This window comes from Pteronotus mesoamericanus, unplaced genomic scaffold, assembly GCF_021234165.1.
Source record: "Pteronotus mesoamericanus isolate MK-2021 breed Mesoamerican mustached bat unplaced genomic scaffold, CSHL_Meso_final contig_169, whole genome shotgun sequence".
Taxonomy (NCBI): domain Eukaryota; kingdom Metazoa; phylum Chordata; class Mammalia; order Chiroptera; family Mormoopidae; genus Pteronotus; species Pteronotus mesoamericanus.
Window position 1 is genome coordinate 23,805,612 of NW_026555068.1, and position 23,130 is coordinate 23,828,741.

Below are 23,130 nucleotides of genomic sequence, written 5' to 3' on the forward strand. Positions count from 1 at the left end.
ATTAAAAATAGTTATATGCTGATTTGTTGTAATAATTTGTGTTTTCTGGGGGATTCATATGCTAAAAATTTGGTTATTGTACAGAGCGAATAAAATTGAGTACAATTCTTTGTAACTATGTCTACTGTTTTTCCAGTGAATGCATTGTTTTAGAAATAAGTATTTATTTTTTCTGTTAAAATAATGCATTTTTCCCCAGGTAAGCATATAGCAATATCAGTACCATCACAGGATTGGAAAAATTAAAAAAAAAATAGAGAAGATAGCATCAAGGAATTCATTTAGACACACATAATATTGGTGATGAATAAGACCATAGAAGTGTAATTTTTACACTGTAAAAAACTTACAACATGGCAGGTAAAAAGTGAAGAAAGCTACTCATTATTCAATATAATTCGTTAAACACTAGGTGTCCTGTTTCTGTAGGAATATGACATCTGAGGTGTAGTTTGGGTGCAATGCCATAGAATGTTCTGTGTTCCAGTATTTTAATAGCCACTACAATGTCACTGATATTGGGGGGGTGCACGTGGGGGCAGGTCCCTTGTAATGGCCATGCCCTTAGAGCATGCTTCATATGATAAGAAAGCATTCAATAGGATCATAACTAAACACATTTTTAAAAAAATTCTGTAGGAAGTTGAATCCTAAACTTTGCAGTGAAGGTGGCCCCCATGTGGTGCTGGGAGTGTTAAGAGCTATTTTAATCGCCTCTGTGCCTACAGTGTTTCCTAGTGTCGTATTCATGAAGGATGCTTCTACTCAAACTCGATTCTTCTATTACCATTGTATAGGCATCCCGCAAATCTATGGAGAGAGCTTTGAAATCCACAAATGACTTTGGTGCATAGGTTTTGTAGACACTGAGAGTGCAAATATATTAAATATAACATTTTAAAGATAATAACTGCACAGTGGATCTGCATGTGGGTTTTTCCTTCGGATGTTGAAGATGGGAGTTGTCTCATTAGTATCTCCCATGCGGTGTACGTTTTCCATTTCTGCTCCCATCCAAAAATCATGATCTCCACCGGTCCGGACAAAACCCTAAAATTCCCCTGCCAATTACTTACAAGTTAGGTCATTAAGAACACTGGCATATTCTTCAAAATGTATAAAATGGTAGCCCTGGATGTATTTTAGCCTGCATTCTACAAATACAGACTTGACACTGAGAGATGTTGGGAAAATGGGACCAAGACCCACAGATCTAGAAGTGTTGGAGCTGGAATTCAAATCCGTGGCTGAAGTCTCTGTGCTACTTCTCTGATTTATCTGTAATGTTTCCACATGTAATATGGAGCAACTTAGGTTAACTCTTGAAATGTATTTAATATTTATGCAGTGTTTAATGAATACATCAGATAGATAGCTATAGGAGGTAGTGACTGCACTGGTTAATGTTTATAGAGGGCTTACTAGGAACCCATCACTCAAGCAATCTATGCGCATGATCTCATTAACTTTTCAGCAACCATCCTATGTATGTGGTAGATATGATTTTTATCTCCATTTTACGGAAGAAATTTCAGTTTCTATGTTCACAGACTTGTCTAACATCATAGAGCCGGTATTACAATTATAGAACCCATATACTTAATCATTATAGTGTTCTACCATTAAAAATAAAATAACATAGTTCCCAAAAATATAAAGCAAATACTGATTGAGCTGTCGAAGAAATGGGCAAATCTGCCACTCTAGTGAAATATTTTAATATTTAAAAAATCTATAAATCAATATATCAGAAATCAATAAAGATAAAGAAGGCTGGAATGATAATCACCTTAATCAAATTGATAGGTACAGAAATCTGCATGCAATCATTGTAATACACTCACAGAAACATCTTAGTAAAAAAAAGAGTCATATTGGAGGACAGTGTCACTCAATTGTAGTCAACTGACCAGATGATTCATAAATGCCTGTTAACTGTCCATGAGAAAAGTTCAGAAACTAGCAGTAAGCACTTTGAAGGTTTCATAGCAATTTGACACTGACATCTAACAGTACGATCAGTCTGTGGATGGGTCTTGGACTCCGTGTTATGCAAAAGCATGTGTTGATGGTGCAGCTACAACAACAGATACTCAGTTAAAGAATTCGTACCAGAATGTCAATACATTGCTTCCTATGCATAGATATTCCTGTAACTAAAAAAATTCAGCTAAATTAAACGTGTACTTGGAGACATAGTTTGTGAATGATGTAAAGAACATTCATTAATTTTGAAATAGTCTTTATGTGATAGCACAAAAACAGTATAAATAACTATTATTATATGTTTAATATTGTGAAGGCAATTGAGAATATTCAAAATACAGAATAAACTTAGTATTTTGCAAAGCCTTCTAGAAGGCATTAGTATATAAATGAAATTGACTATCCTATTTTGCCATAATAACTAACCCTGTCAGCTTTAAGAATATTATTTTCTTTCACCTGCTACAGAGTTACAAGTTTTGAGGATTTTAAAACTCACTGAAAGTCATTGAATATCTACAAAATGGAGAACACCAGTTTTGAGGCAGAGAAAATGTTAATTTTACAGTAAATAATAAAATTGTAAAGCCTCAAAATAAACTAATGTTTAATTATTAAGCTATTTATGAAATCAATGTGAATAAAGATATAGTATTTTTATGACTAAATAGAGAACATAGAGTTGTATATCTTATGAAATAATTTTTATTTTCTCTTTTTTAAAGATTTTTAAATTTATTTTATTTTTAGGCGGAGGAGAAGGGAGGGAGAAAGGGAGAAAAACATCAGTGTATGATTTCCACTTGCATGTCCCCTACTGGGCACCTGGTCTGCAACCCAGGCATGTACCCTGACTGGTAGTCGAACCTGCAACCCTTTGGTTCACAGGTCGACACTCAATCCACCAAGCCACACCAGCCAAAGCTATTGTCTCATTTTTAAATAAAATTGTGACCGGGTCCTATTATCTAGAATTAATTTTAAAATGCATCACGTTCCCAGCTAGCCCTGGAACTCTAGGCCCTGGCTTTTGTCTTGCCCTTGTAGAGAAGGCTTGGAGTTTCTCCATAGCACAGGATGAGATGGGCTTTGAGGCGGGGGTCTGCCGTCCTCCCAGGTCAAAAAACCCTCTTTCGCTCTGCACCAGCATCTGCCTCCCGAGTCTGGCTTTTGGGGCAATAGGCAGTCAAACCTTCATTTTAGTGTGGTTACAGCATCACAAACACTGCTCAGTCCCAATCAAGTTCCCGCAAGTAAAAGATCTGGCTGAAACCAAATCTCAGCATCCTCTTGCATTTCCCTTGTGCTACGCCCCTCCACTTCCCTTTCTGAGACATTTCTAAGACTTTGTCTAAGGGGTGATAGTTTTTGCCACAGTGGGCAATAAATCAGGCTTGGTTTAGTCAACAGGATATTTTTGTGGGTTTTTTCAGAGAGTGTGTAGTTGTCATTAGTAATTTTCTCTAATTTTTTTCTATTTATTAGTCCCCATCTATTTTCTATTGCCAGCAGGACAAAAAGAATATTGCAAAGGAAAGGATCTACTTACTAATCCTCTGAAGACGGAGTGAGGGCTCCGAATTATTCTGCAACTAGTCAGTAGGTGGCAGTAGCGAGCAAGAAGTGCCCTTAGGATCACGAAAAAAAAAGAGAATATAGACGGATTGTACCAGACAGAAGGTACTGCATTATTAACTGGAGAAAGACCCGCAAAAACAAAATAAGTTATTTGGTGGCGAAAGAGGAGCACATATACAGGGTCTGGCAGAATAAGGCCTGCTTGAGTGAGGTTGGTAGGGTAATAATATGGGAGTAAAAATTTATAGTTTTAATTTGAACACTTTACCTAAAATGTCATATGGCGTGCTTGACTATAATATTGTTATGTTACAAAATCATATGCTTATGATTTTTTAATAAAAAAGTTTTGTAAAAAGAGGGCGTTATTTGGACCAGACCTTGTATTTCTGGCTTGTTTTATAGGAAAATAAATAGGTGAATCTGTATGGGCCACTGGGTTTAGAAAAGAAGCCACCTCGGGCACAGCCAAGATGCCAAAGAGAACATTTTGTTCTGCAAAGTGAAGTAGAAGAATGCTGAGTTTCCAAGTGCAGTTCAGGTAGAGGGATCGTGGAGGTAGGAAGAGTTAAGGAAGATTTAGGGTCAAACTCAAGAAGAAACCAGAATATTGGGCCCCTGGGGTGAAGGGGTTGATTGATGGGAGAGTATTATTAATTAGAGAACCCTGACATCAAACATTACTTTGAAGTAGTCACCCATATTTTTGTTTCATTCACTATCTTTCTTGAACCACAAACATCTCTAAAGTCTTGTGCTAGTGACTGCTAAGCAGGGGACCTGAGGAGATGTCCAGAGGTGAACAAAACAGAATGAAAGGGAAAAAGGAAGGCATGGGTTCGCCCCTCCATATGAAATGGGTTGCTAAACTGTTTGTATTTGAATATCAAAAGACAGGTGGACCTCAGGGGATTGACTGAGTCTGAGAACCACCGATTTGTGTTGCTGGGGCTTGAGGCATAGAAGATAATACCTCTAGTGGAACAGCAGCTCAACAAATTTTGAGATGGCAAACAGAGGGGAAAAAAAAGAAACACACTGTGACAGGGAAGGAAATTCATTATATTATAAATATAAACTATATGCTCTTAAACTCCCGATCTTTACCATTACAAAGTTTAAATTGTGTTCGTAAAGAGTAACTCATATCGCAGCCAAGGTGTCATCCTCAGCAGTTCCCTCCCATCCTGCGCTGCTGTCATCTCCAAGCGGAGCTAAGTACGACCGTAAATCTGTTTTGTATTTCCCTAGCAATTCTTCTGTCTCTTTTCTAATAAATAATCTTCGCTCAGTGGCTACAATCATAAACATTTCCCCCACAACCTCTTCATTTCTTTTTTGTTCTTGGGCAGGTAGCTGCACCCCATTCAGAAAACTTGGGGACAATGAATTATCACCAAAAGTGAAAAATCACCAGAGCCAATCAATCACCGAATGACTGGCAATGCTGTTTTGAATTCACTGAACTCAAAGTAAATATGAACATTCAAATTTCAGATAACTCATAATCTTTTGATATATCAGCCTTTCAAATGTTAGCTGGAGGTACCATTTCCCCCATAGAACTCATTGAACTTATACAGGATACCAGAATAACGAAAATGGGCATAGATATGTTGCCATGATTGTAGAAGGATCCCTCTATAAGGAAGGTAGGCGGAACTGCTTTGTATTTTATGTAAGTAGAGTATTTACATAAAGAGGAATAATTAATTGTTAACACTTAAAATTTGTTACATATGCTTTTCCGTTTTGAGCTTTCAGGGATGTCATTATAGGCTGTCTCTAAAGCTGCCCTGATCTCCTATCTTCTCTTAGATAGATAAGCATGGAACTCCTTGTTATCTACCCGCAGACTCATAGGTTCCATTCAACTATATTATTATCATAAAAAATTTACTTGGAATGCAGAACCATACCTTCCATTTTCCACAAAGCCTGCAGACTTTATAGCCATTGGAGTCTTATATAATACATTGTAAATTCATAGTAAAAATTATTGAATATACAAAAGAAATATTTCACAATTTGAAAATGGGAGGTAGTGTATCCCATCCTACCATGTCTAGCAATTCAAAAGTAATAAAACATGTCTGTCTCCCACATTTTATCTTTGATTCCCTGCTTCTGGCATAGGAGAGGTAGGTGGGGTGTTTAGGCAAGAGCCTAAACGTTTCGTTTTCTCTGCCAAGCAACAGACATAGAAAATAACTAAAATGAGCAAAAAGTCACTATTATACATAAAATAAGAGTCAGACAAGCACTGCTCTCCCCTTTCCCTTTTACCACATTAGCTGGGACTGAACTATACAGGACCTCGAGGGGGGCCCCCTAGGTCTCTCTCTTTGTCCTGCTCCTGGGGAGCTACTCAATTTACAGTGTTTCTACAGCTATGAAATACAGTTATTAGAATAGAGTACATGTAAATATCTTCATTATCGTGCAAAATGTAAGCAGAGTTCAACCACTACGCTGTCTTTTACACCTTTGTGAAAAATATTACAAAGCCTGAGACATAAATGCTCTGAAGAAGGGGAGGAAAGTGAATCTTAGCTTTTAAAATATGTATCACTTTTTTATCACATTATAAAGTATTAAAAACCCATGCTATTTTGACAAAGATGTTTGGTATGCTGTAATGTGCCCATTTTCTGCAGTGTCTGAAAAGAGTTAAAGAACCAATCACAGGGGTCACGCTGAAATGAGCTCAGAACACCTTGACAGCCAACACCTCTCCCTAGGGCCTCAGATGCAGAGGTGCAATCACCGAAGCTAAGTTTATCATGGTTATCTATCAGCTGTGCAAACAACCGGGCCTTCTGCAATCCTGTGTCCACCTGATGGACATTGCTAGTTAAATATCACATCATTCCTGTGCATTCGAAAATGTCAGCCTCCTATCTGGTCACCTGACCAAGAGAAGGTGGTTTTGGAGGCAGCACAAGTAATGGGGCTGGGGATAACAAACCATTTATCTGCATTCTTCTTACTGAGGAAACACGGTGGGTTCATAAAATCAGGACGATCAGATTTCCTGTGACCAAGTGAAAAGGAAAAACGGAAACATTTTGGAGATAATGACAAGATTGAAAACGCAATGAACTCAAACGGCCAAGCTCGAACAAGCTAAGACACTCAGTTAGACAGTAGACAAGTAAAAAAAGAATTCGTGTTGACTAAACTCTACCAAAGAGACCGAGGTAAGATTTTATTGATTTTGTATTTCATTAGTTGTGAGACACAAAATAATGCCACATAGACCAGGTAAAACCTTCCCTCTTTGATGACTCCGTGCAAAGCGCTGGGCAATTATTACTGGGGGAGTGTATTTGTCTCTCTCTCAACATTTCAGTTTATATTTATTAGGCCACTCATGGCAGGCTAGTCTTTAGATTCAAATCCTTTAGCCCTAACGAAGCCTTCTCAAGTGAGCGTTTTTATTATCCGTATTTCACCGATGAGGACACTGAGATGTGAGGACATAACTTGGAAACAAGGAGGAATATCAGTGCTGGGGTCTGAGCCTATATACGCTGACACCAAAACTGCTTTTGAAGTTCTTATCTAATCCTAGTTTATTTTGGCCATCAATTTTTATCTTTTCTCAACAAAGGGCTAAGTTCTCTGTTTCTTATATTCTCTGACAATAATCATGGGTGTGTTCCTCCTACCTGTAGCCCATGAATCTTTTTAGAATATCCTAAGAATCATCATATGACCAAAATATCCATCATTACATGTGCTTTTCGTTAACGCCCTAGTGAAAAATAGCAGCATTTTACTGCAAGGATTCCTGCTTCCCTGCTCATTTTCTCCTGTCAGAATAACTTCCCCCTAAATTAGTGACCTGACTGAGGATGCAGGCTGACGGCTATGGCTTGATAGGACTGGTCCTCTTCCCCCTTCTCTCATAATCATAACATAGTTCGACTGCAATTAATATTTATTAAGATGCTTTATGTACTTGACATTATGCTGAATTTTATAGAGTCAATAATTCACATTTAAAACCTAGGATGGGTCAACAGAGCTGGTAGTTAAAGTAAACCAGCATGGAAAGCTCCTAATTTTCGCCCCACCACGTGGGCCACAGTCAGATACAGGGTGTGGCAAAGACAGGTTTACTGTTGTTGGTATGGAAAACAATACAATAATTAATAAATAATATAAGAATACATATTTTGTGTGCTCACAACTGTAAACCTACTTTTGCCACCCCCTGTGTTTCCTCCCTCAGCTGGATCCCTTTTATTCATGGTGGGACAAAGAAGAGATTCTTCCATTTCTTGATACGCGCCTGAGCACACAAAAACGCCACAGCTGATACTTCAGAAATCAGATAACTTCGAACACTCAATTGCCATAAGATCTATGGAATGGAGCTGACCTATATCCAAAGGAAAATTAAACAGAGAACATAGCATGTGTGAATGGTGAATGTCCTTGGATGCCAGTGCGGGCTCTACACGGTGTAGGACAAAATGAGAAGTCATGGCAATTGCACCAATAACGTGTGTTTTCTTTGAGCATACTAAGGAATGCTTTGTTAATGCTGCCAATTTACCTTATCCTGGTTACAGGTTTTTGTTTTGTTTTGTTTTGTTTTTTACAATACAAGGAAAGGGTATGTGGCAAAAAGTACTAATTTTCAAAGGAAATTTTGAAGAAAAATAATAGGATCAGTGTTTAGAGATAAAAGAGAATTGTGAACACTGGCTTTTTAATATGAACACAGAATACAGAGGTATAATCGAAGATATTATCATAATGGATTTGTTTAGCCATTATCAATAGAAAAGAAAACAAGAAAAACATATAAATGTTGAGCATTCACATATCAAATGCGGAACTACATGGGGTCCCCCAATAAAAGATTCTCCAAGTGAATAAATTCTACTTCGTATGATAAACAGAAGCTATAATACTAAGAATTACAAAACTATATTCAAAGATAGTCTGTTGACATAAATCCTGAAACTCACTCAGTATATACTAATGAAGAATTACTAGGGAAATGTTGGCGAGCACTTTTATTATAATTTAAATCATATAAACAGTAAAGAAGGAAAATTTCCAATGAGAAGATTTTGAGTACACATAATACCAGAAACTCAATGTAATTATTTTCCTATAGAGGAAATATGTCATTGCACTGGGACATATGGCCAGACTCACCATGGTAAACAAAGTCAGTATCTTCATAGGATAGATGACCACAGAAATCAATGCATGGCCACTATGGCATTGATATTTGCAGTGTCACTCTAAGATTTTGAGGAATATTTGTAAATGGAAATTAGAATCTCTTACTCAGAAATTTATAAACTGGAATGAGTTGGCTATACTCTCTACTTTATTTCTCTAATAAATATTTGTTTTTTACTAAATTCATTAGCTCATTATAAAGGCTAGTCCTACTTAATCACATTTACAAATTCAACAGCAGTTAGCAACGTGGATTTTATCTCCATTTTAAGTTACTTACAAACAAAAGATTCTCAGATCCAGGGGTGTCCAACCTTTTAGTGTCTCTGGGCCACACTGGAAGAAGAGTTGTCTTGGGCCAAACGTTAAATACACAAACACTAACGAAAACTGATGAGCAAAAAAAAAAAAAAAAAAGATTTTAAGTAAATTTACAATTTTATGTTGGACTGCATTCATAGCCACCCTGGACTGCGTGCGGCCCATGGGCCACAGGGTTGAACACCCCTGATTGACATTTGTCACCAAGATTTTTTACCTCAAATAAGAGAAGGAAATGGAAACTATATACAATTTTAATTTCTCATCTAATAATAATTATATTAATAACAATTATTGCTATTATATCTAGCATTAATTACATTAATATTACACCTACCATTAATTGCATTAACAATAATTGCTATTATGTAGCATTTATCTCGCCACATGCCAGACACTGCGCTGAATTCATTTAGTTTTTGCCATAGCAACATGGTCAGTTCTCTCCTAGGGGTGAGGAGCCTTTTAGCTAGGACTAACGTAAATCCCCATTCAAACTATTTTCCCAATAAGGAAAATGAGAGGCTTACAAGAAGTCCAGTGGTAGGTGGGTTTATAGTTAGCTCAACAATGTAAACAAAGACTCAGTTCCTGCCATCTCCCTACCTGCCATTTTATCAGAGGCGGATGTAGGAATTGGGTTGGAGGGGGACTTTGATCTCAGATGGAACAATCCTCAACTTGACTCCTGTTACAGTCAAATAGTGTTCCTCAGAAAGATATGTGAAGTCCTAACCTGTCAAACCCGTGAATAGGGTCTTGGCAGATGTCATAAATTTAAGATGAGCTCATTAGGGTGTGCCCTGATGTAACGTGGCTGCTGTCCTTATAAGAAGAGAAAACAGAGACAGTAAGAGGAACATGCCATGTGAAGGCAGACGCATGGAGAGAAGACAAAGACAGAGGCAGGCAGAGACTGGAGTTACTCTGCCACAAACCAAAAGACGCCTGAGCTAGCTGAACCCAGAAGAGCCAAGGAATGATGTGTCCCCTAGAGGATTTCAAGGGAGCATGGCCCTGCCCTGCCAACGCTTCATTCTGGATTTCCAGACTCCAGAACGGGGAGAGAATACATTTCTGTTTTAAGCCATTCGGTTCGTGGTGCTTCGTTCCAGCCACCCTAGGAGACCAATGCCGCTCCTCGCCTGTTTTTGGCTGCTGCAGCCCATCGCGCTTGCAGAGCAGAGCGCAGATGAAGGAACGAAGGGATTCTTTCAGAAGGGAAGCAACCAGTGGTCAACTTTTTACCCAGAATTCTACTGTAGACCCAACCACGAGCCAATGACCACTGAGAGGAATCAGCTCACCATGGTTTGCCTAGGCTGACCATTTGAGGTAGGACGGTTATTAATATCTCAACCACCATAAATATTATAGCTTCCACTAGTCTCCTATTACCAAGGAGGGAATTTATGCGATGCCAGTGAGATCACCTGCCGTGAAGCTGCAAAGCTTGGTGTTGAGGCCTGTCCCGCCCCTCACGGCACTGGAGAGGTTAGCATGTAAGTTATATGCCGTTATGGCGCATAGTCCTGGTTTTTTACGTTATAACAATGTGCTGAACTTCCTTTCACTTTGTTAATCTTAAAGAGAATTACAGGAAAGGGACTGAACGTGAATATTTATTATTTTGTATAAAACTTCTTGAATGTCCTAAATTAAATTCAGTTCTACCCTAAGCTTCCAGGAGTGATGAGCTGCTTCCGAGCCAAGTACCACAGCCTTAATTCATAAAAACAGTTTCCTGGTTGAAGAAAATGAATGGCATGAGCAAAGAAAAAAAGCAGACAGTGCATCAGAAGTGAAGTGCAAGGAATTAGAGGCAAGCTCCCCTAGCAAACTGAATGAAAACGAGTGTGGGAGAGTGGAGAGTCCGTAAAGGCAGGATGTGAGGAAGAGACAGAGGGGGAAAGACAGAGAAAGAAGAGAAAGACAGAAAGAGCAAGGGAGGGTAGGAGGAGGAAAGAGTGAATTAAAGTCATTATTAAGCTCATGACGTCTTTTTTATAAAACCAGTATATTATAAAGTAATTACACATTTTTCAGTCATAAATTCGATGATGGCATTAGTTTTAGAAAATAGCTAGAGTGCTTCCATGAAGGATAAATTTCAAGTTTTAATTAAAATATATATCAACAGGAACCTGGAAATAAGACATAAATACCTTCATTGTCTATGATACGTATTTCACTTTCTTTTCTAGCTTAGAAAAACACAGAAGCTAATCGTCATACATGCATGTGTACACATGTATTTGTGTGTCTGTGTGTGTTTGTGTGTGTAGCACAATGACTAGAGTACCATAATAGGGAATTGAAATGCTATAAAGTGATCATACAGGACTTACAGAGATAGCCCAGTAATATCGCCTGACTCTTAAGAACCTATCATAGAAATTTCCTTGTCAATGCTTGTTTATTCAATTACTTTTACTCTACTTCCCTAATTCAATCAAAACCTCCTTCCATACCACCATCCATCAGAAAGAATCTGATAAATTTAACTTCACAAGAGAACTAATGCAACTGCTGCTATCTTCAAACATTAATGGGGGAGAAGATTCTATTTTTAGGGAAGGTTATATGTAAGGTAATGATTCTCTGATAGAGGAAGGCAGACACCAGAGGAAAACTGAGGTCAGCTGACCCACAAAACCGTAAATATTCACTGACTCCCACCTAGGCCAAGTGCGACCCTATGTGACACATGTTTCATGCTATTTTATCATATTGCAAATTTTTTAGAACCAAGAATATTTTGACAACTACAGGTTACACATCATTACTATTAATCTGATGCTATTTCAAACTCCTTTGTTTTATATGTAAATACTTGTTTCAGTACCCCACACTTTAATTATTATATATATATATATATAGATTATATCTAAAAATATATATACACAATTAAATACATTGACAATATTCAGTGACTTAACGTCATGACAGTATTTACTTATGGGGAGTTTTAATATGTAAACAAAGGGCTTAATTGAGCAGGTTATTTTTACCTTTATATTTCTTTTTGAGCAGCTAAATTAACTGTACTGTGTAAAGGAAGAGGCTCTACCTCAAGGTCATTATTTGGACGATACTATTACATGGGGCAGGGCAAGTGTAAGTATATAGTTGCTCACATGGAAAATACAATGGTTAATAAATAATAATACAAAAAAATAAACTCTGTGTTTCACTCTAAACCTACTATTGCTCCACCTGTGTCCCTGTTGTAGAAGTACACTAGCAAGCTGTGAAACCACCCTGTTAGAAGGAAGCAGGAGTCTGGTATACCAGTATTGGAGTTGGTACCCCCAATGAATGTGGCTGATGATATATAGTGTTTTTATAACTAATACTGCAAAAAAAAATATCCATAGGAACGCACAACACACATGGTAATTGATAACCTTTACCTGATGGGTTTCATTGGTTAAACCATTCAGGAGGTACTCAGCTGTCAATATTAGTGTGGGACAGGGACATCTACACTCAGCATTAGGCTCTGTGTGCATGTGTTCAGGGGGTCTGCAGCCTCGATAAGCTTCACAGCACCCCCCTCCAGCCCTGTGCATCGGCCAAGCCTTTGAAGACACTCCGGACCATCCCAGAGGATGTTTCTGGATCATTGACTATGCAAATATGCACAAGGCCACATCCTATACTCAGCCATGTCTGCATATGTATTATATGTGAGCAAGGCCAGTGTTTAGACACTACAAGATTGTGCTCCTTTGAGGCATGTGTTTATTCTACTTACTGGTGCTAAATGGGAATGTTTCTTAATGAACGACTTATCAAAACACAGAAAGCATTTGAAAGTGGCATTACTGATTGGATTAGGCTTTACTTAAACTACTTGGTTTAATTATAATGATTAAGCTGCCTACTGGGAATTCAATTTTTAATGACTTAATTTAATGTGCTGTCCGTTAAAATGTCACCTTGCTGAGTTTTTCTTTATCTTGTTATCATGTTAACTGAACGTCCAAACAAAGATGAGCATCATATGAAGAACAGCTACTGCAGCAGGTATGGATTTTGGGTACAAACTTAGATGTGTTAATATAACTTTTTTCTCCCTAACACAGTTTGACTGATGTTTGAGTTTGAGACTCCATTTTGAAAGAACGAACAAAGAAGTAAAAAAAAAAAAAAAAAAAGAAGACACAGCTCATGCCTTCTTTTCCTTTCCTTTTCTCTTTTCTTTTTTTTTTAACATTGACCTTGAAAGACTTTGACAAAGTCAGTGGTATCCTGGAGCTCATTTGCCATGGTCCATCTGGTGGTTTGATTGTTAAAATTGCAAATTTGTTGACATATTGATATGCCAAATTCTGACATAGTAGAATACAAGGCACTTACAACAGAGAAACCTGAAAACACCACAAATCAGAGCGGCCCCAGGGCAGCCTCTCAAGCATTTACCTGCCTGCCATAGGCTACGCCTAATTAGCATGAAATGTGACAAATATTCTTAAGTGCCTTTGCGATTGTTATGGACTCAGTTGTGTCCCCTTCTAAGCCATGTGTTGAAGCTCTTACCCCCAATGTGACTGTGTTTGGAGAAAGGATCTTTAAGGAGGTAATTAAGGTTAAATGAGGTCATGAATATGGGGCTCAAGTGCCCCCTTTAGAATGAGTCCTTATTCAGAAAGGGAAAGACAACAGGGATGTTGTGCCGGGAAGGAAGGCTGCAGGGAGGCACAGCAGGAGGGTGGCCGGCTGCAAGGCAAAGAATGAGGCCTCAAGGAAAACCAACTAGCCAATGCCTTGCTCTTGGACGTCCATCTTCCAGAACTGTGGGAGATTACATTTTTGTGAGTTAATTTCTAATACTGTGAGTAAAGCATTAGAGTGAAGAGCACTGATATGCATCACATAGAACACAAGAACTAAAAGAGCTTGTTTGGACATAAGACACATGAAAATTATAATGCAAGTGTCCATGTGCAGTAAATAGAACTGCGCCGGCTCATGCAGGAGAGAGACCTTCGGCTGGGAGAACAGACTTCATGGAGGAGGAGGCAAATGAGCTGGGTCCTAACAAACTGAATTTTCATTGGTGACCATAAAAGGGAGCTTGGCCAGTCAGAGAGATGAGAAAAACTGATCATTTCCTTTTGTTACAGTGTGGGCTTCATGTACAAGGCCAGCACAAATAAGTGTTTTGAGAAGGCTGATCAGGGGGCTGCTGGATAAGGACCATATTTTGAGATGAAAAGAGAGTTGGGGACGATGACCGAGGTCACTAAACAAGCAAAGCCCAGAGTTGAGGACAGGTTATGGAACCAGACTACCTGTGTTCAGATTGTAGCTTCATAATAACAGTTGCTGAGATGTTTGTTCAATGAGTAGCATAGGAAAGTGCTTAGATTGGAGCCTGGCGTGTGCTAAGTGCTATGTGTTCAGTGAAACAAGAGCAAACAAAAGTTCTAGGGAAACGGTAAGGACATGGGCTCGAGAGATGATGATTTCAGTAGTCCGTGCAGGCTGCCCTGACAAAGTACCAGCACCTGGTGGCGTAAATCACAGAACTATTTTCTCCCAGTTCTGGAGGCCGGAAGTCCAAGATCAACAAGCCAGCAGGCTTGCTTCTTCTGAGGTCTCTCTCCTTGGCGTGTAGGTGGCCTTCTCTCCATATGTCTTCACATGGTCTTCCTTCTGTACCAGACTTCTCTTAAGGACAGCTATTATGCTGAATTAGGGCCTAAAGACCTCATTTCAACCTAATCACATAGGTCCAAATACCATCACATTCGGAGGTACTGGGAATTAGGAGCTCAACACCCAAATGTTTAGAGGATACAACTGAGCCATCAGTAAGGATAAACAGAATACTAGGAAATGGTGTAACCATTTGCACTCTGCAATGCCTGGGAGAGGAAGGGAGGTGGTAGAAGACAGCTCCAGCATTTGGGTCTACTGATGGGATGATCTAAAGTGGCAGGGAGACCTTTCTAATCATCATGAAAGAGTGAAGTGCGGATTTTAGAGTCAAAGGGACTCGGGTTCAGATCCCGGCCCTGCTGTGAGACCTGGAGCATTCTCTTTAAATCTCAGTGAACATGTCTACCAATAACAAATATTCCCTTTGTAGTGTTACAGAATTACACAAGACAAATTCTGTAAAGGGGTCCAGAATGATGTCAAACAGATAGGAGTTTTGCGAATGTTTTCTTTTTTTCTTCTTCATTATGTGGCACATTGTTATTATTATACTGTGGGGGTTGGTAGTGACATGCCAAAGCATCCCCTTGTGCCGAAGAAAATTATAATTCTTCTATAAACAGTTATTTTTGTTGAAATGTATTTAGTGGATCCTTAGGAAGTATATTCACACAACTTTTTTCACCTAGTAGTAGAGCAACCAAGGAGAGCATTGCATCAATTAAAAAAAAAAAAGGAATGTGAAATAAAAATGAATGATAAAATTCACTTTAAAATGACTTTGTCCTAAGACTGACCATATTTACAATGACAATCAGTCCTCTCAAAATTAAACTGAAAATCAGCATTTGCATTTTATTCCATATTCATGCACCACATTATAAACATGATTTGAACAACAATATCATTCCAAAAATGAAGAGGAGATCATAATTTGTCTGAAGCTAGTAAATTTGCTAAAATAAATATTTTAGAATTCAAAATTTGGTATGGTGCTTAGTGGCCCATGAAATACAAAGTAATTAATTTAGAGATCATGCATTATCATTAGAGCTGAATTCAGGATGAAGATTATATTTCATGACTGAGAGTCTGATGCAAGAAATGCTATTTCTACATAGTCTCTAGTTAGCATTCTGCTATGGAGACACTGCATTATAGAGATCAATATAATCATATGATTTCTGTCTATCAGCAAGTTTTATAATTTGGTCTTTATATCCATAGAGATATAGGGAATGTTCTTCCATAAAACCTTTCAGCATTCTTCATAAAATAGCTTTTTTACATAATTTATAAAATGCCTAGTCATTTCTGTACCAAATGTAATTTATGGTATTTATTTTTTTATTGCTTAGACTATTACAGTTGTCCCAATATTTCCCCTTCATCCCCCCCCACCCCACACTTCCATAGTTTTTCCCCACACCATTGCATATTTCCGTGGGTCCTTTATACATCTTCTTTGACTACGGAAAAGTGGCTATACTTAATTGACAAATTTAAATGGCACAATACCTTGATTTTAATAATGGTTTTTTAAAAGTGTTCTTGAGTGCATTTGAGAACTTGCTCTCTGGCATTTGGCATCAGTTTGGCTAAAATAAACTGTTAGAAAAACTCTCAAAAACGTTCTTATTGTCAAAACATACGCTCTTGTTTTCTTAAGCAGAGTACACCAATAATCTGCTTTCTTCTTCTGAGACCTTAGAATTCTCATTATTTACAGCAAAGCTTCCACCTTAATGCAGTGGAAGAACAGATTCCCGACCTCGTGGGCTGCACAGAGTGGAGCTTCGGGCCCCCGCCCCCTCCAGAGTGTCTGAGAGTCCCTTGCTGGATTGTGCCCAGTGCCTGCGTTTTCCCTTTCGTTTTTCACTCTTCTATTTGTTCGTGAGCAACAAATTGTCTTTCATTCTTTATTGTAGCCACTCATCTAATTTTTTTATCATGCTCAAACACAGCAGCCCTCCCTCTACAACGAGCTCCGTGTGGGTCAGCCCCTCCCCCTGGAAATTGGGACGGGCCAGGGGGGTCGAGAGGAATAAATGGAATGGCATCTGGTATAGGAAACACAACCGACCTGCAGAGGTATCGACTGGATTTGTACTGATTGCCCAAAGGCGTCCCTCATTAGTGACATGTTTCCTCCTGGATCGATGAAACTGCCAATTATTCCAAAACCATACTGTATTTTGACTTTATATAACCAATCACACACCTGAGAACTCTCACCATCTCTTACTTAAGGCAAGGAATAAAGTCTGACTGTCCATTCACTCCATGAGGAGAGGCGTGGTTGGAAAGATGATTTCCTGGGCTGTTAAAGTGCACAACTGCACAGAACTCTTTGGTTCAAGACATGAGACTGCATTACTAAACCACGTTCTATATGTTGGCCTTGTATATCTCCTGAGGATTCCCTAACCTGGGATGAAGGATGCTTTTGAAGATAGCTCATGCACAAAATTGTTAAATAGACAGCAAAAAAAGTTTAAAAAATGTCCAGCCCCAAACCCCACAAGTATTTGCTTATCAAGTACAAAGGTTCATGTGCTCAGGTGCGACTTGTTTGGGTGGTAAAGGAGACAAAGACACTTTCCTATTCGGCTCTTTTTATAATGATGACACTTTACCATTGTCCTGACCATGCATCTAAGTGTCTGCTATGCAGCATGGTAGAAAACCAATTCCGTTTCATGAAAACCCCTCTTTATAAATGTAGATTCCTAGACTTTTAACACAGTATAACTAGATCAGTCTTTTGAGAGTTTGCATTTTTTAAACTAGCTTTTCCTGTGATTCTGATGTATATAAAATTTGACTTTTATTGTTTTTGGATTTTATTTGTGTTAAATCATTAGAGCATGAAGAGATGTGCCCATACAGGGTGCTCAACACCCTACAGAGGTTCTTCCATCAAACCCGTGCCAAGTAAGCTGTGTTTCCTCCAATTTGTTCAGCATAGAAGAGAGAAGGGCAGGCTCCTCTGTATGACCAACTCATCCAATCCATATTTACTGACCATCTACTCTGTTAGGGAACAACACAGCATGCTATTATGTGTTGGGTACAAAACAGTGAGCAAAGCAGATCTTTTTTTGGCTCTCCTAACAGGACATACGTCCTGGTCTATTATTTCTCTGACACTGAAAAAAATATATGAATACGCACAGGTTTTCATTCAGAGAATTAAATTTGAGCCGATCAAACTGTATGACAGTTGAAAAACCTCAGAATCAATGAGGATGAGTTCACTCTAAGTACATATGAGGTTCTATGGAACCAAGCCTGTGGGTGGAATGTTTCACCCCATTAATGTAAAAAATAAAATAAAATAAAATAACTACTATGTAAGTATGGAAGTTAAAGTTTAGTTTGGTATTTATATTTGTCAAATATTTATTTTATCCTCAGAAAAGCATTCAGTCCAATATTTGAATCCTTTCTAGCACTGAATTAGCAACTTTAAAAAGTTACAGTAATTTAATTACCAGAGAAAATAGCAGCACTTCAGATTTTTCATCCCAGTACAGGGGTGGGCAAAAGGAGGTTTACAGTTATGAGTCCACGAAACACAATTTATTCTTGTATTATTATTTATTATTATATTATTTTCCATATAAACAATGTAAACCTACTTTTGCCCACCCCTATATAATGAATGATTTGGTTTTCTGAAGAAAATAGCAAGAAGGTTCCAAATATAAATATACCCAATGGGGTTTCCAATCTCAATTTTATAGCAATGAATTATTTGTTTATGATTATAATCCCCTCCTCCCATTTTTCCTCTCTCTCTCAACACACACAGACACACACACACACACACACACACGCACATACACACACATGAGATGCCTAGGTCATGGTAGCATGCAATATACTTTTAAACATACATAATACAACTACATATTTTGAGGATGGTGTAACATGTATGGAAAGCCACTTGTGTACTCGAGTATTTACATGGTATTTATGATTTTTAAAACCACACAAAAAGCTGGCAATGATGTTCCCACACACACTTCACAGACTAAGAAACTCAAGAGAGATTGAGTAACTCAGTGAAGGACAGACATGTGGGCAGCACACATTCTGGACTTCGTTTTGTCAAAAGCCCAAGCATTTTCATTGCCACCCACAGAAAGGAAACTCTCCTGAACAAGGGCCTGGTATGGAATTTGTACCTAAATGTTTTAGGCTACTCTCTCTGCCACTCTGATTACTCACATGTTTTTATGTGACAACAAAATTTTAAGAGGTCTAATATAAAGTGGACTAAGCAATTAACATCACATCTTGTACGTTTATTGACTCTAGGGGAAGGAACGATGTCTCCTTAGTCTCTGATCTCTCATACTCCTCTTTTGCCTCATCCAAAATCAATTCTTGTTCCACCTGTGAACCCCATTTTTCCCAGCCCCCATATGGTGCAAGTTCTGTGATTTCTCTTTAGTTACCAAGACAGTTAGGGATATCGGTTTTAATGGCACCCAAGCAGCCTTTGATGGAATATTCCTGAACCAAAGTCTTCTAACCTGTGTTCAGTGGCCTCCAGTGTTGAGTACCCTCTCATTCTTTAAAAATATCATCACCCACCCTTCCTTTTCCATTGTGCTTGCAGAACTATATTCACCTCCACATACTCCTTTTAAACAACCACCCTTGGGTAAATCTCAAAAAGCTTTTTAGCTAGAAGCAGTCAGATCTCTTTTTTCCTTAAAATAATCATGTGCATAGGGCTGTTCTGAGAGGCTATTTTGGCTATTGAATCCCTTGCTTTGCCAACAGTTCACCGAACCCTCGCTGGCACCCGCGCCCGCGCCGCGCCCCTCCCTCCCCGCTGCCCCGGTTCAGGCCACTTGCATCCCGTCGCCACCTTAGGTTCTGTCTCTCCATCTCACTTTTCCTCCCAAGGAGTTTTTAAACTCCGCATCGTTCCACCCTCTGGGTCTTTATGTTCTAACTCTCCCGCAGTCTCAAGTGCGGTGTTAGTTCTTCTTTTCTGTATTCTTTTCTCCCCAAACTTCGATTCTAGCCACATGGGACCGGATAGTTTTATTCTCTTTAATCATCTCCTCGGTTAATTTCTCAACCTTCTCTCCTTCACCTCCTTTCTGGCTTCTATGGACGTCACATCAATTTCCTCCTTCTTAATTGTTTTCTGGTTCCTTCTTTTCCTTCAAGGCTTTTACACAAAATTTTCGCTGCTGGTTTCTTCCTGACACCCTCTCACCGCAGGCTTCCCGGCGAGTGTCTTCTCCTTTGGCCCGCAACCCGCGCTGGGCAGCCTGTGTCCTTACCCCTTCTCTCTCCGAAGCTCCCAGTCATGCCTCCCTCTTCCGCGTCCTCAGGAGACCCCTGGCCTCCCTTGTGGCGGGTGTTAATGCTTTCTTACTTCTCTTCCTGTTTTATTTGGAACCCTTGCATATCCCAGCTGGGACTTCCTCACTTTGTTATGACAGGTGCTTCACCCATTTGCACGGGGACAGTCCTTTACCTCCCAGAGGTCATGTGTGGTTCCCTTTCTTCCGAACACTCGGCTGTACTCTTGTTCTTCAAACTCTTGTAAAATAATGCCTCCTACCTCATGTCCATTTCATTGACACGGTTTGTGGCGCCACACGCAGAGCATGGAGGACTCCTAAGCCAGCCACCCTCCTTCTCTGACTCGCAGTGGCTAACCCCCTTCTGGCTGCGCCAGTTTTATTTTAAATGTATATTATTCTATTTAAAATCCTAAATTCCATTACTGATTGTAAGTGAAAGTGCTAAAAGAGGGGCGGAGAGAGAACATTACAAGCAGGATTGTTAAATTTTCCACATTCCTTGCTAGGCTGAGGAAAATAAGTGCATATCTTCATCCCCAACTGGCTCAACAGAAGGGCACAGTTCTCTCTGTAGCCTGTGTTCCTCGTCTCTTGGTGTTGCCTATCAAGTCAACTCCATCTTTTTCCTGCTTTGAAGCTACAACACGACTCTACATTATCCTTCTGTTGACTTGTTTCATGGGGTTTAAAGTCCATGTATCCTTATAGGTCCTTCTTTTTTTTAAAGATTTATGTATTTATTTATTTTTAGGGAGAGGAGAGGGGAGGGAGAAAGAGAGGGAGAGAAACAGCAATGTGTGGTTGCCTCTCCTATGCCCCTAACTGGGTACCTGGCCTGCAACCCAGGCATGTGCTCTGACTGGGAATCGAACCAGCAACCTTTTGGTTCACAGGCCTGCGCTCAATCCAGTAAGCCACACCAGCCAGGTCAAGGTCCTTCTAATGAATTACTGATCAAGGTCCCTTCCACAGATGATCCTGCAGCAAAGCTATGCTCATCGTTTATGAGGGAAGAACACACATACACACACAAGATCTCTCTCTCTCTCTCTCTCTCTCTCTCTCACACACACACACACATTTTGTAGTTTAAATGTCTTTATATAGTCTTAGTGTAATAGCATATTAAAGCATTAGGCTGACCTAAAGAACATCTAGTTGAATTTTCTCCTTATTCCATTCACTTCACACATGAAGAAAGATTTTTCTTCCAAATAATTTTAGACCTTCCTCCTGTCTTTATACAACGCTGAAAAGAAAACTAAACAGACCAACTGATTTTGTTTTCTATTCCTTGTTTTTTCTTTCTTTCTCTAATATATTGAATTTTTTTCAATTTCTTAAAATAAATTCCTCCATATTTTGACTGAAAAATAGGGACTACAGAAAAACAAATACATTGGTTCTGTTATATGGAAATTCTTAATTTCTACCTCTGCTGTTGTTCTGGCAGTCCCTCCAATGTCTACATCCTCCCAGATCACATGACTCTTGTTGCACCACGTGACTGGCTCCTTTCTCAGGTAATGGTCTCAGGCCACAGGCTCTACAACAGATTCTTCTCACCTCAGTCAGGATATTCTTAAGTGAATGAAAGGGAACAATCTTCACACAGAGGCGATTTCAGGCAGCTATATCATAGATTTCCATTTTTGTTTGTCTTCTGTAATCCTTGAGGTTCAGACTAATCTAAGATTGACTCAAGAACCAAGAAAACCCTTCTGAACACACATGACAGTTCTCTAAGGTTAGTAAAAAATTTAGTTACTCTACATTCCATAATTAAAACTTTGAAAACAGAGAAACCAAGTAGCTATGTAAAGCTCCTTAAGAATATCAGTGAAAAATGCATTAGTAGATCCTGGTACTTTAGATATGTCCAGAATATTAGATCTTTGATACCACTGAAGATTCTCACAATTCTACTCTCTCTCCTGTGCAATTATTATAAATTAATAAACTATACATATAGTTCTTTCGTGTATGTGTGTTGATAAAAACAAAAGAAAATAATGGTAAAGTAAATCCTTATGATTTTACTGACATTCTTGCAAATTATCAAGGAAATGAGTCAAAATTCTGTTTCAAAATAATAAATAATTCCAATTATGTAGTTGCCCTTCATAAGTATAGGGGCTAAAATATATGATTTTTTTGGATTAGGGACTAATACTTTTAGTTTATAGTTTGGGAAACTATTTCAATTATTTTTCATTAAATATATGCTAACAGTTAAATATATGAGAATCCAATTGCATATAACCCAGTAAGTGTGATACAGCTCACATTAACTAAAAGCTAACTCCAAGCCTGGCAGCATGCTGAGCATTTTATATGCCTTACTTTATTTAACCCCATGCAATGGCTCTGTGAAGTTGGCTTTCCTATTGTCTTCATTTACAGATGAAGAAAATGAGAATACAAATAATATCATCTTGACTAGACTCACAGTAAATAACTGGCAGAGCTAGAATTCAAAGCCAGGGAATCTGGTTACTCATAACCATCAAAAAGCTGTATTGCATCACAGATATTTCCATATTGTCACCATATATAAAATGTGTTACTGCAAAGTTTCCTTGGATGTCAGAGATATTTTCTGTAATAACGCCCAAAGGTATTTTTGTTTGTTTCCTTATTAATTTGCGGGGTTTTTTTGGGAGATCTATTTTTGTTCTGGCTCATTAGTATGCTTTCAAGAGAAGATACATGGATTTTCAGAAGTAAGCCTCTGCCTGATGGGCAGTTCTTATGCAAAAATTACGCTTTTTTAAAGGACAACAATTTGAATTTGAATTTCGGCTTCTAAAACTAATGTGACAATTGTTTGTTCGAACCAGTGTGTATTATTTGTGCAACTACAATCTCTATCAAATGTGATCAAGCCACAGAAAACATAATAGGATAATAGCTTATAAGAATATCAGAAAATACCTTGTTTTGATTTCCTAAGGAACCACCATCTGTTCAATTTTTTTTAAAAGGTGGAAACCTGGTAAGGATTTGCCAAATGACAAAGGCATGCAGAGAAGGCAAGGCA